This window comes from Salmo trutta, chromosome 6, assembly GCF_901001165.1.
Source record: "Salmo trutta chromosome 6, fSalTru1.1, whole genome shotgun sequence".
NCBI lineage: Eukaryota > Metazoa > Chordata > Actinopteri > Salmoniformes > Salmonidae > Salmo > Salmo trutta.
The window spans coordinates 8,993,234-9,005,957 of record NC_042962.1 but is presented as its reverse complement, the minus strand read 5'-3'; the positions used below and the strand labels follow the sequence as shown (position 1 = coordinate 9,005,957).

The 12,724-nt window shown below is 43.7% G+C and overlaps 1 protein-coding gene across 4 annotated transcripts in view; it reads right to left on the bottom strand.

Annotated features, from left to right (window-relative positions):
• The window catches only part of LOC115195373 (semaphorin-5A-like), a 268,434-nt gene extending 257,423 nt beyond the window's left edge, over window positions 1–11,011 (bottom strand). For 2 of the 4 annotated variants that reach the window (XR_003878683.1, XR_003878682.1), the window contains exon 1: window positions 10,576–11,011. The gene's annotated coding sequence lies outside the window, so the exon portion shown is untranslated. The remainder of the gene's footprint in view (window positions 1–10,575) is intronic. The other 2 variants (XM_029755169.1, XM_029755170.1) reach the window with 1 other exon arrangement.
• Between the last annotated feature and the right edge of the window lie 1,713 nt (window positions 11,012–12,724).

The following is a 12,724-nucleotide window of genomic DNA, read 5'->3' as shown; positions in this document are numbered from 1 at the left end:
GCCTAGGGGCTTGGTTCTGTTCAACCTGTCAGATACCAAGACAACTTGTGTGTGTGTGTGTGTGTGTGTGTGTGTGTGTGTGTGTGTGTGTGTGTGTGTGTGTGTGTGTGTGTGTGTGTGTGTGTGTGTGTGTGTGTGTGTGTAAGAGTATGAACAATCTCTCCAGCAGTTGTCAGAAAAAATGAAGAATCCTTAAATAGCCCTGTTCAGTCCTCAGCACACAGGTCTAGGACAGAACAGAGAGGAAGCTTTTCAATGCATCTCCATCCAAATCTCAGGAGGTTTTAACTAGATTATGAAACCAAAATAAATAAGAATAGGGATCACATTCTCTAGAATACTTGACTGGAATACTTGACTGGAATACTTGACTAGAATACTTGACTGGAATACTTGACCGGAATACTTGACTGGAATACTTGACTGGAATACTTGACTAGAATACAGTATATACATATGAAGTGAGTTAATTAAACAGTATGTAAACATTATTAAAGTGATCAGTGTTCAATGACTCTATGTATGTAGACAGGGCAGCAGTCTCTAAGGTGCAGGGTAGAGTACCGGGTGGTAGCTGGCTAGTAACAGTGACTAAGGTTCAGGTCAGGGTACTGGGCGAAGGCTGGCTGGTGGTGACTGTTTAACAGTCTGATGGCGTGGAGATAGGAGCTGTTTAAAAGTCTCTCAGTCCAAGCTTTGATGTACCTGTACTGACCTCGCCTTGTATATAGTAGCAGGGTGAACAGTGGCTCGGGTGGCTGAGGTCCTTGATAATCTTCTTGACCTTCCTGCGACACTGGGTGTTGTTTAATGTCCTGGAGGGCAGGCAGTATTCCCCCGGTGATGCTTTGGGCTGACCGCACAACACTCTGGAGAGCCCTGTGGTTGCAGGCTGTTTAATTTCCGTACCAGGCGGTGATACAGCCCGACAGGATGCCTTCAATGGTGCATCAGTAGAAGTTTGTGAGGGTCTTAGGGGCCACACTTAATTTCTTTAGCCTCCTGAGGTTGAAGCGGTATTGTTGTGCCTTCTCCACACTCTCCGTGTGAAGGGACCCGCCAATATGAATTGGGGCGTGCTCTCTCTGCTTTCTCCTGAAGTCCACAATCAGCTCGTTCATTTTGTTGACGTTGAGAAGTTATTTTCCTGGCACCTCTCTGCCAGGGCTCTCACCTCCTCTCTGTAGGCTGTCTCATCATTGTTGGTAATCAGGCCTACCACTGTTGTGTCGTCAGCAAACTTAATGAATTAATTGGAGACGTGCGTGGCCACACAGTCATGGGTGATCAGGGAGTACAGGAGGGGGCTGAGCACGCAGCCCTTGTCTGGCCCGGTCTTGAGGATTAACGTGTGTGTGTGTGTGTTTCTCTCTCTCTCTGTGTGTGTGTGTGTCTCTCTCCCTGTGTGTGTGGGTCTCTCTCTTTGTGTGTGTGTATCTCTCTCTCTGTGTGTGTGTGTGTGTCTCTCTGTGTATGTGTGTGTGTGTGTGTGTGTGTCTCTCTCTCTCTCTCTCTCTGTGTGTGTGTGTCTCTCTCCCTGTGTGTGTGGGTCTCTCTCTTTGTGTGTGTGTATCTCTCTCTCTCTGTGTGTGTGTGTGTCTCTCTGTGTATGTGTGTGTGTGTGTGTGTGTGTGTCTCTCTCTCTCTCTCTCTGTGTGTGTGTGTCTCTCTCCCTGTGTGTGTGGGTCTCTCTCTTTGTGTGTGTGTATCTCTCTCTCTCTGTGTGTGTGTGTGTCTCTCTGTGTATGTGTGTGTGTGTGTGTGTGTGTGTGTCTCTCTCTCTCTCTCTGTGTGTGTGTGTGTCTCTCTCCCTGTGTGTGTGGGTCTCTCTCTTTGTGTGTGTGTGTGTGTTTATTAAAAAAAAACTGCAACCAGACTACAGTAGCATTCAACTCCACATAACTATTTATCGTGAACGCAGCTCCCTAATCTAAACATCCTGTCAGTGAGAGGTGCGTTCCACACTGAGATGTGTATTTCCACAGTTAAAACATCCCCATGCCCACATGCAGAACTGACAGCAGTTCTTTCAGGGCAGAATAGAAAGTGTTATTCAGAGCCATTAATTCAGACCATGCATCCTGCCTGTGGTTCACCTTCAGGACAGAGACACGCACACACACACACACACACACACCGCAGACATAGACCAATAAAGGGCATGACACACAGGAGCCTCTGTCTGGAGTGTGTTTGTAGCGTTATGTGTGTGTGTGTGTGTGTGTGTGTGTGTGTGTGTGTGTGTGTATATGGGACAGTGTGGGGAATACAATGGGAGGTGTGTGTGTGTGTGTGTGTGTGTGTGTGTGTGTGTGTGTGTGTGTGTGTGTGTGTAGTGGTGTGTATATGGGACAGTGTGGGGAATACAATGGGAGGTGTGTGTGTGTGTGTGTGTGTGTGTGTGTGTGTGTGTGTGTGTGGTGTGTGTGTGTGTGTGTGTGTGTGTGTGTGTGTGTGTGTGTGTGTGTGTGTGTGTGTGCGTCTCTGTGAAGTATGCAGGGAGTGTCTGTGTGAAGTTTGCAGGGAGAGTGTGTATAAAGTATGCAGGGAGTGTCTGTGTGAAGTTTGCAGGGAGAGTGTGTATAAAGTATGCAGGGAGTGTCTGTGTGAAGTTTGCAGGGAGAGTGTGTATAAAGTATGCAGGGAGTGTCTGTGTGAAGTTTGCAGGGAGAGTGTGTATAAAGTATGCAGGGAGTGTCTGTGTGAAGTTTGCAGGGAGAGTGTGTATAAAGTATGCAGGGAGTGTCTGTGTGAAGTTTGCAGGGAGAGTGTGTATAAAGTATGCAGGGAGTGTCTGTGTGAAGTTTGCAGGGAGAGTGTGTATAAAGTATGCAGGGAGTGTCTGTGTGCCCTGAGAGTGTGCTTGTTAGTAGAGCAGACTTTATTTAAAGCCAGACCACCTGCCACCTGCCCGCTCCCTTCATTAATGAGTCTCTCTAGACAAGGATTTACAAAACTGGGTCCTCGGGACCACAAGGGGTGCACGTTTTGGTTTTACCGTAACTCTACACATCTGACTAAAGTAATCCACTAATCATCAAGCTGTGATAATTTGAATCAGCTGTGTAGTGTTGGGGCAAAAACATTGCTCTAGAGAGAGAGCTACTCCCTCCCTCCCTCACACCTTTCCTCCATCTCTCCATCCCTCCTTTTCTTCCTTCCTACCGCTCCCTCTCCACCAGTGTGGGTTTATGTCAGTGATAGATGGAGTCTACAGACAGAGATGGGCCCCTACCGAGCAGCTGGGGCCCCCTTCCTCCCTCTCACCATCTTTATCCTTTTCTCCCCTGACTCCCCTGACTCTATCCCTCCTGAGGAAACTACAAACACCCCCTGACTCTATCCCTCCTGAGGAAACTACAAACACCCCCTGACTCTATCCCTCCTGAGGAAACTACAAACACCCCCTGACTCTATCCCTCCTGAGGAAACTACAAACACCCCCTGACTCTATCCCTCCTGAGGAAACTACAAACACCCCCTGACTCTATCCCTCCTGAGGAAACTACAAACACCCCCTGACTCTATCCCTCCTGAGGAAACTACAAACACCCCCTGACTCTATCCCTCCTGAGGAAACTACAAACACCCCCTGACTCTATCCCTCTTGAGGAAACTACAAACACCCCCTGACTCTATCCCTCCTGAGGAAACTACAAACACCCCCTGACTCTATCCCTCCTGAGGAAACTACAAACACCCCCTGACTCTATCCCTCCTGAGGAAAGTGGGGGGAAGAGGGGGCAGAGGGGTGGGGTGGCACCAAAACAATGTCATAGCACGACTCACTTCACATCAGGGGAAACCTCAGAAATGGAACACTGGTACCCAATCAATCAACATGCATCTTTACTTCTCCTTTCCCTCTCTGTCACTCCTTTTCTTCCTCTCTAACTCTATCCCATTCCACCTATTTTGCATAAACTGCTCCCTTATCCACTGCCAGAACAGAATCTCAGTATTTTACTAAATATCCTTCATATATTCACAGACATGCTGATTTTCTTCAAATAGCACTTGTGGCCGTAGAATTATCATCATCCGACCTTGACTTGAATGAACCACGTGTTGTGCCATCCATATGACAACAATAGGTGTTGGCAGTGTATGGACGAATGCCAAACAAAACAAACAAGTTCACACAACATGTTATTCAGCCAGGATCACAACAATAGAAGTACTCAGAAAACAACAAGAGGCTGACAACATGTTATTCAGCCAGGATCACAACAATAGAAGCACTCAGAAAACAACAAGAGGCTGACAACATGTTATTCAGCCAGGATCACAACAATAGAAGCACTCAGAAAACAACAAGAGGCTGACAACATGTTATTCAGCCAGGATCACAACAATAGAAGCACTCAGAAAACAACAAGAGGCTGACAGCATGTTATTCAGCCAGGATCACAACAATAGAAGCACTCAGAAAACAACAAGAGGCTGACAACATGTTATTCAGCCAGGATCACAACAATAGAAGCACTCAGAAAACAACAAGAGGCTGACAACATGTTATTCAGCCAGGATCACAACATAGAAGCACTCAGAAAACAACAAGAGGCTGACAGCATGTTATTCAGCCAGGATCACAACAATAGAAGCACTCAGAAAACAACAAGAGGCTGACAACATGTTATTCAGCCAGGATCACAACAATAGAAGCACTCAGAAAACAACAAGAGGCTGACAACATGTTATTCAGCCAGGATCACAACAATAGAAGCACTCAGAAAACAACAAGAGGCTGACAACATGTTATTCAGCCAGGATCACAACAATAGAAGCACTCAGAAAACAACAAGAGGATGACAACATGTTATTCAGCCAGGATCACAACAATAGAAGCACTCAGAAAACAACAAGAGGCTGACAACATGTTATTCAGCCAGGATCACAACAATAGAAGCACTCAGAAAACAACAAGAGGCTGACAACATGTTATTCAGCCAGGATCTGTCACGGTTGTCTAAAGGAGCAGACCAAAGTGCAGCGTGGTTGTAGTTCCACATATTATTTAATCCGTGAAACTTTGCAATACATAAATAACTGAATCGACAAAACAACAAACCGTGACGCAGAGAGAAACAAACAGTACTCAAAATATAATAACCCACAAAAACCCAGGAAGAAAACCCCTACTTAAATATGATCTCCAATCAGAGGTAACGAGGACCAGCTGCCTCCAATTGGAGATCAACCCAAACAACCCCAACATAGAAATAGAAAAACTAGAACTTAAACATAGAAATAGAAAACATAGAAAAACACAAAACACCCCCTGTCACGCCCTGACCTACTCTACCATAGAAAATAACCTCTTACTATGGTCAGGACGTGACAGGATCACAATACTGGAAGCACTCAGAAAACAACAAGAGGCTGACAACATGTTATTTAGCCAGGATCACAACAATAGAAGTACTCAGAAAACAACAAGAGGCTGACAGCATGTTATTCAGCCAGGATCACAACAATAGAAGCACTCAGAAAACAACAAGAGGCTGACAACATGTTATTCAGCCAGGATCACAACAATAGAAGCACTCAGAAAACAACAAGAGGATAACAGCATGTTATTCAGCCAGGATCACAACAATAGAAGTACTCAGAAAACAACAAGAGGCTGACAACATGTTATTCAGCCAGGATCACAACAATAGAAGCACTCAGAAAACAACAAGAGGATGACAACGTGTTATTCAGCCAGGATCACAACAATAGAAGCACTCAGAAAACAACAAGAGGATGACAACATGTTGCATCCTTCTGCAGTAACTATGGTAACCACTGACCAGCCACTCCAACAATGCTGGCCTTTAGTCAGGGAGTGACGGATGGTGAAGTTTCATTCTGTCAACATTTCCATTTCCCCATTGTATCCCACGGAAACCGCAATCACCTCCCCGACCCACGGGGGTAGTCATGGGAACGTGCACATCTCGGAAATTGATAAATAAACAAGGGTGATGAACAGAAGAGAGAAGAAAAATAATCATGGCTCTTATTTTCACATTTTACTTTTCTGTGACAAATACAATTGAAAGTAACGGTGCTTTATCAGGTCAGGTCATGCCAACCTGTCTCTACGTCTTATAGTTAAAGTTAGGTTTTAGGGGTGGGGGAAACTGATGCTAGATCCGTGCTGATGTCTACCCAGATCCACAAAGATGGTTCTCCATCACCCATCTTTACCCAACATCCCTAGGGGTAGGATGTCTGTGCCAAGGTAATAAGCCACTAGCCGGACGGCTCTTTGATACTTCAGTGTGTACTGGTTATCATCCTACAGAAGGACCTGTACTCTAGCCAGAAGAGGCTACAGGACAGGGAAGAGAGGAGATGGGGACTAAGTAGATCTACAGTATATCTAAACTAAAAGGGGGGGGGGGGGGTGATAGAACAGATCACTAGAGGGTTGGGGGGTCAGGGAGGAAGTAGGTGGTTTTTAGTTGGAATATAATGTTTGCTTCGACCAGCATTAAATCAATGCCTGGGAGAATGTGTGTGGGATTAAAACCCCATTTCAAACCAATGATTACAAACTCATCTATTATGTTATTGGAAGGGTTTTCTATGTAAGGTCAGTTTCTTTTAGTGGTCCTCTCCAGCCCGTGTCAGTCGAATTAGTAACACAAGAATTTTTAAGAGCACTGAGGAACAGAGGGTAATGTCCGTTTAGATCACAAGCACATGACAATGTCTCTTTTAATCCTAAACAGCATTCTGTCCTGCTCCCAAACCCAAGTCCCTTCCCCAAAGAGATGCACAATCACAAAGCGGGTCAACAATGGTGCTGTCGCTCAATCTGTCTCTATAGTGACCGCAGAGAACGCCGTGGTCCGTGAGGTCACTTTCATTCCGGAATTCTCCAAACAGCCGACTAATTGCTTTGTTTGTGCTGGGGTTCCTTGTCAGCGAGCAGGCAAATTCCCAGCACAGAGCAAATATCAATCACACCAGCTAATCATATGTTGCTATTCACACCAAATGACTGGAGAGAGAAGGAGCGGGATAGAGAGAGAAAGAGAGAGAGAGAGAGAGAGAGAGAGAAGGAATTAGCTGAGAGCGAAAGACAGAGAGAGAGAGAGAGAGGAATAGATGAGAGAGAGTGAGAGAGAGAGAGAGAGAGAGAGAGAGAGAGAGAGAGAGAGAGAGAGAGAGAGAGAGGGGAGATAGAGATACCCACAAAGAATTCTAAAACAAATCCAATTTTGATAAACTCCCATATCTATTGGGTGAAATACCAGTGTGCCATTACAGTAGCAAGATTTGTGACCTGTTGCCACACCTGAAAAGGTCAACCAGTGAAGAACAAACGCCATTGTAAATACAACCCATATTTATGTTTATTTTTTTCCTCTTTTGTACTTTAACTATTTGCACATCATTACAGCACTGTAAATAGACATACTATTAAATGTCTTTATTCTTTTGGAACTTTGTGAGTGTAATGTTTACTGTTCATTTGTATTGTTTATTTCACTTTGTTTATTATCTACTTCACTTGCTTTGGCAATGTTAACATATGTTTCCCATGCCAATAACGCCCTTGAATTTAATTTAATTGACATGAGAGAGAGAGAGAGAGAGAGAGAGAGAGAGGCTCAGCTGCTCTACTTCTCTGTAAGTAAAGTTCACACTTCAGTGGTTATCTTTGTGATGGTGCTTGGGAGTAGAAAAGGAAGGAGGTAGGGTGTTTTTCAGCATATATTGTGTTTTCTCTGTCTAGTGAGTTTTCCTTGTTGAAACAGCTGTAATATAAACCCAGTAACTTTGCAGAGCGGTATCCCATCAGATCAATTTTCCCCCAACCCCTTATCTCCCACCGTCTCCCCCTCCACTCTCTCTTCTCCCTTTTATCTCTCCCTCTACCTCTCTCTCACTTTCTATCGTGTTTTCAGGGATTTTAACGGGCCGAGCCGAGCAGGCCTTTCTGAGAGGTGAACTCTGGGAACTCTGCCAAAACTCTCAGAGTAATTCAGCCATCTGGATGGAGGTCACTGTTAGTCGTGGGGTGCAGAGTATGAGACGGCAGCATCCGCACAGCAGAAAAGGCTCTGGGATTACAGCAGGCCTATTGCCGTGTTCATCACTTCCTTCAGGACAAAAGATACATTCAGAATTATTTGAAACATCCATCATTATGACAAAGTACAGTAGAACTGTCACAAAGACCTGTATATTGTTGAGTTGCGATATAAAGAGATATTTCTGAGGTAATTTCCACAGCCGCATTCATATTCATGTTGGTCTGAGGGTTTCTGAATGCTCTCAGCAGTAAAATACAGCGGATAGCTCATCCTCCTACACCACCTAATATGATGGAAAGAGACACTCAGGATGAATCAGATGTAGGGATGGAGGCCAATAAGGAGCTGATGTCAGGAGATAGACGGTTAGGTTTCTGAGGTGAGGTGAACTCACGCAGTCACACACTGAACAGGTCATACACACTGTCACCTCTTTAAAACAGCCCACCGTTGGGATGCGTCTTATAGACAAGGGGTATTCAACTCTGACCCTACGAGGTCCGGAACCTGCTGGTTTTCTGTTCTACCTGATAATGAATTGCACACAAATAGTGTCCCAGGTCTAAATAAGTCCCTGATTAGAGAGGGAACAATGAAACAATGCAGTGGAACTGACTTGCAAGTCCAGAGTTGAGTTCAAAGATTACAGGCTAAAGCCTGTTTCGTAAAAGACAATGTGTTGGAGTGAATAGTTTGTCTTCAAAAAAGTATTGAAGCACAAGTGTGGACAATGAAATCGTTCATTATATCTCCTTGTCTTTGTTTTCTTATGAAGCTTTAAATTTGGCAATACAGACCTACTGTAAGCGATTCCAGTCTCAATATGAATGCCCTTTATACTACCTAAAGGTTAGTATAACGTAATGGGCTGACAAGACATAATCTGTGGTGTTGAATTAGAATGGATAGCAATGTAGAGTACTGTTACTGAGGACTACAAAGGTAAAATGTTCCCACGCAGCAAAAGTGCCAATCCTGATGCATTCAAAGTCAACAGAATGGAAACACCTGCTGTATATCATCAAAATAACTGGCAAGTAGTCAACAGTAGTCAACAACAACAAAACTGATATCCAGGGTTCCATAACAAAACAAGACCTTACATCCACCTCCTGTTCCATTTGGAAACATTGTCCAACAGGATAGTATCCTGGCAAAAATCCTATAGGATTAGTGATTTTTCCAAAAGAATCCTATAGGATTAGTGATTTTTCCAATAGAATCCTATAGGATTAGTGATTTTTCCAAAAGAATCCTATAGGATTAGTGATTTTTCCAATAGAATCCTATAGGATTAGTGATTTTTCCAAAAGAATCCTATAGGATTAGTGATTTCTCCAATAGAATCCTATAGGATTAGTGATTTTTCCAAAAGAATCCTATAGGATTAGTGATTTTTCCAAAAGAATCCTATAGGATTAGTGATTTTTCCAAAAGAATCCTATAGGATTAGTGATTTTTTTCAATAGAATCCTATAGGATTAGTGATTTTTCCAATAGAATCCTATAGGATTAGTGATTTTTCCAATAGAATCCTATAGGATTAGTGATTTTTCCAATAGAATCCTATAGGATTAGTGATTTTTCCAATAGAATCCTATAGGATTCCAATGCAACAATCCAATTGAAAAATACTATCAGATTTTGGAACCAGTCCCATTAGACTCTAATGGGATTATATCCTTTAGGATTATATTTTATAGGATCCTATAGGATTCCAATACAGGAATCCAAATTAAAAATCATATAGGATATGTTCCAAAATATGATTTTCTATTGGATTCTAATCAGATTTTTTCTAGGATATTTTTTTACTAGGAAATAGTTTCTTACCAAAGTCAATTACAATAATTCACACAAAATCGAACTACATTTCACACCAAATATGTTGTAAACTAATGAGTTACTGTGCTTCAATTAAAGCTTAATTACTTGACTGTTGATTTGTACACATGTAATGGGGTCGATAGGTACAGAGAAGAGGCAGAAGGTAAGACTGCCAGTGTAATCATAGGATGGGACAAGTAGGCCTACCTATGTATTTGCACAGACCAAAACACCATGACAAACGAGCCTTCACTACCAGTGGATATTTTATTATACAAATGAATACTTGAATCGCAATGTATCGACCTACATAGCGCAGAGGCGAGAATGTCATGAAGCGCGTGTGAGGGGGACATAATCACAGCGTCAGCACCACCAAGCGGTACTAAAACCTTTCACATAAACACTGCAAACTTCTACACCCGGATATTCTTATTCTTTTGTGAATAATAATATAATTATTGTTAAATGGTGAAAGTGTTATATATATTTATTGTAGGTATTTAAACAGCTGAATTGTGCACAACAATAGAACAGAGCAGGTGGAAACGTTTAATCTTTCTCCAGTAAAAAAACTCCCGAGGTTGCAGTATTTAGACTGCAAGACTGCACTTTAATACCCAGTTCAGCATGTCCAGTGAAAGGTATAATTCGGAAAGAAGAAAATATAGTCAAGGTAATGCAAGTCAGGCGCCAAGATTTGTAAACCACTCACCAAGTTAAGTCTCCAACTACTCCCGTTCATCTAGCAGGAGCGAAGCAGCGAGTTTCAACCAGTCTGAAGAAGAAGATGAGCGTTGGCGTGGCTCAGGGAAATGAAGGTAAATATAGAGTAATCACAGTTTGCGTTCTCATATTCAAAACGTCCAGTAACTCAGGTCTCTCTCTCTATGCGTCTCTCCAGGGTTGTATATTTTTCTGTCCTCGTGTCTCCTCGCGCAGCGCGCTATGTAACTGGACACTGCGCCGCACTGCTGAGCTCCGCTCCAGCTCACAGACAATAGCCTCGGTCACTGAGACAAGGGACCAGGACGCAAACCAAGCGACGCGTACGCTTTAAACTTTGTTATAACTGTAGCACGAAGGGTGATCTGGCGGCGCTTTGCAGAGTGCGCGGCTATGTTGGTTGCTGCGTGCAAAGCAAGAGCTCTGTGATAGACATGGGGTTCGCAGGATTTTAAAAGGAACTGAAGGACCAGTGCGCCCCTACTTTGCTTTTTAAAAATGTTTACATTGAAAACCATACATCTCCGTTTCGTTTCTCTTGAGATACAGACAGTTGTTTGCCTCACCTCTTGATTTTGTTGTTGTTATTTTTACTTTAATATCTTTATTTAATATATCCTCTGTCGGGTGGCCCTTTACATTCCCTTTGCATACTGAGTTGGCAGACATATATTTCATCATGATCATGAAACTTGTTGGGAACACATAGGCTGTCATAGCGTTCCATAAGTATGTTCTCTAGATGAAGTCAAAAGCCATCTTTTGGTCAAGAGCACTTATGTAAAAGCCATGTTCTTCTTCTTTGTTTTTTTGTTTTTTTTGCTCAGGATCTCTGCCTCCATTCATTTACATTTAGCATTTTAGTCATTTATCAGATCCAGAGGGACTTACAGTTAGTACATCCTAAGATAGCTAAGTGAGACAACCACATATCACTGTCATAGAAAGTCCATTTCACCTCAATAAATGCTGTGGGATTATTTAAGATACTGTTTGAAGAGGTAGGGTTTCAGATGTTTTGGGAAGATGGGCATGATGCTGTCCTAACTTCAGGGGGGAAGATGGGCATGATGCTGTCCTAACTTCAGGGGGAAGATGGACATGATGCTGTCCTAACTTCAGGGGGAAGATGGGCATGATGCTGTCCTAACTTCAGGGGGAAGATGGACATGATGCTGTCCTAACTTCAGGGGGAAGATGGACATGATGCTGTCCTAACTTCAGGGGGAAGATGGACATGATGCTGTCCTAACTTCAGGGGGAAGATGGGCATGATGCTGTCCTAACTTCAGGGGGAAGATGGACATGATGCTGTCCTAACTTCAGGGGGAAGATGGACATGATGCTGTCCTAACTTCAGGGGGAAGATGGACATGATGCTGTCCTAACTTCAGGGGGAAGATGGGCATGATGCTGTCCTAACTTCAGGGGGAAGATGGACATGATGCTGTCCTAACTTCAGGGGGAAGATGGGCATGATGCTGTCCTAACTTCAGGGGGAAGATGGACATTATGCTGTCCTAACTTCAGGGGGGAGATGGACATGATGCTGTCCTAACTTCAGGGGGAAGATGGACATGATGCTGTCCTAACTTCAGGGGGAAGATGGGCATGATGCTGTCCTAACTTCAGGGGGAAGATGGGCATGATGCTGTCCTAACTTCAGGGGGAAGATGGGCATGATGCTGTCCTAACTTCAGGGGAAGATGGTCATGATGCTGTCCTACTCGGAAGATGGTCATGATGCGTCCTAACTTCAGGGGGAAGCTGGTTCCACCATTGGGGTGACAGGACAGAGAAGAGCTTTGACTGGATTGAGCGGGAGCTGCCCTCCCATAGGGGTGGGAGGGCCAAGAGACCAGAGGTAGCAGAACGGAGTGCTTGGGTTAGGGTGTAAGGTTTGAGCGTTCGTTCACACTGTGGATTAATTGGTCATGGAATAGTGGGTGGCAGAGCACACAGCTCTCCTCTAGGTCATGTTCGTACTGCAGACGGACATTATAGAGAAACATTGACCCATGAAATCCCAATGTTTTTTGTTGACTATGCTAACATTTATTATTTCATATCTAGTCTCTACACTCAATTTTACCATGCCAAGTCCAAGTTGGAGACATGTCGTGTGCCAGGTAGCCTTG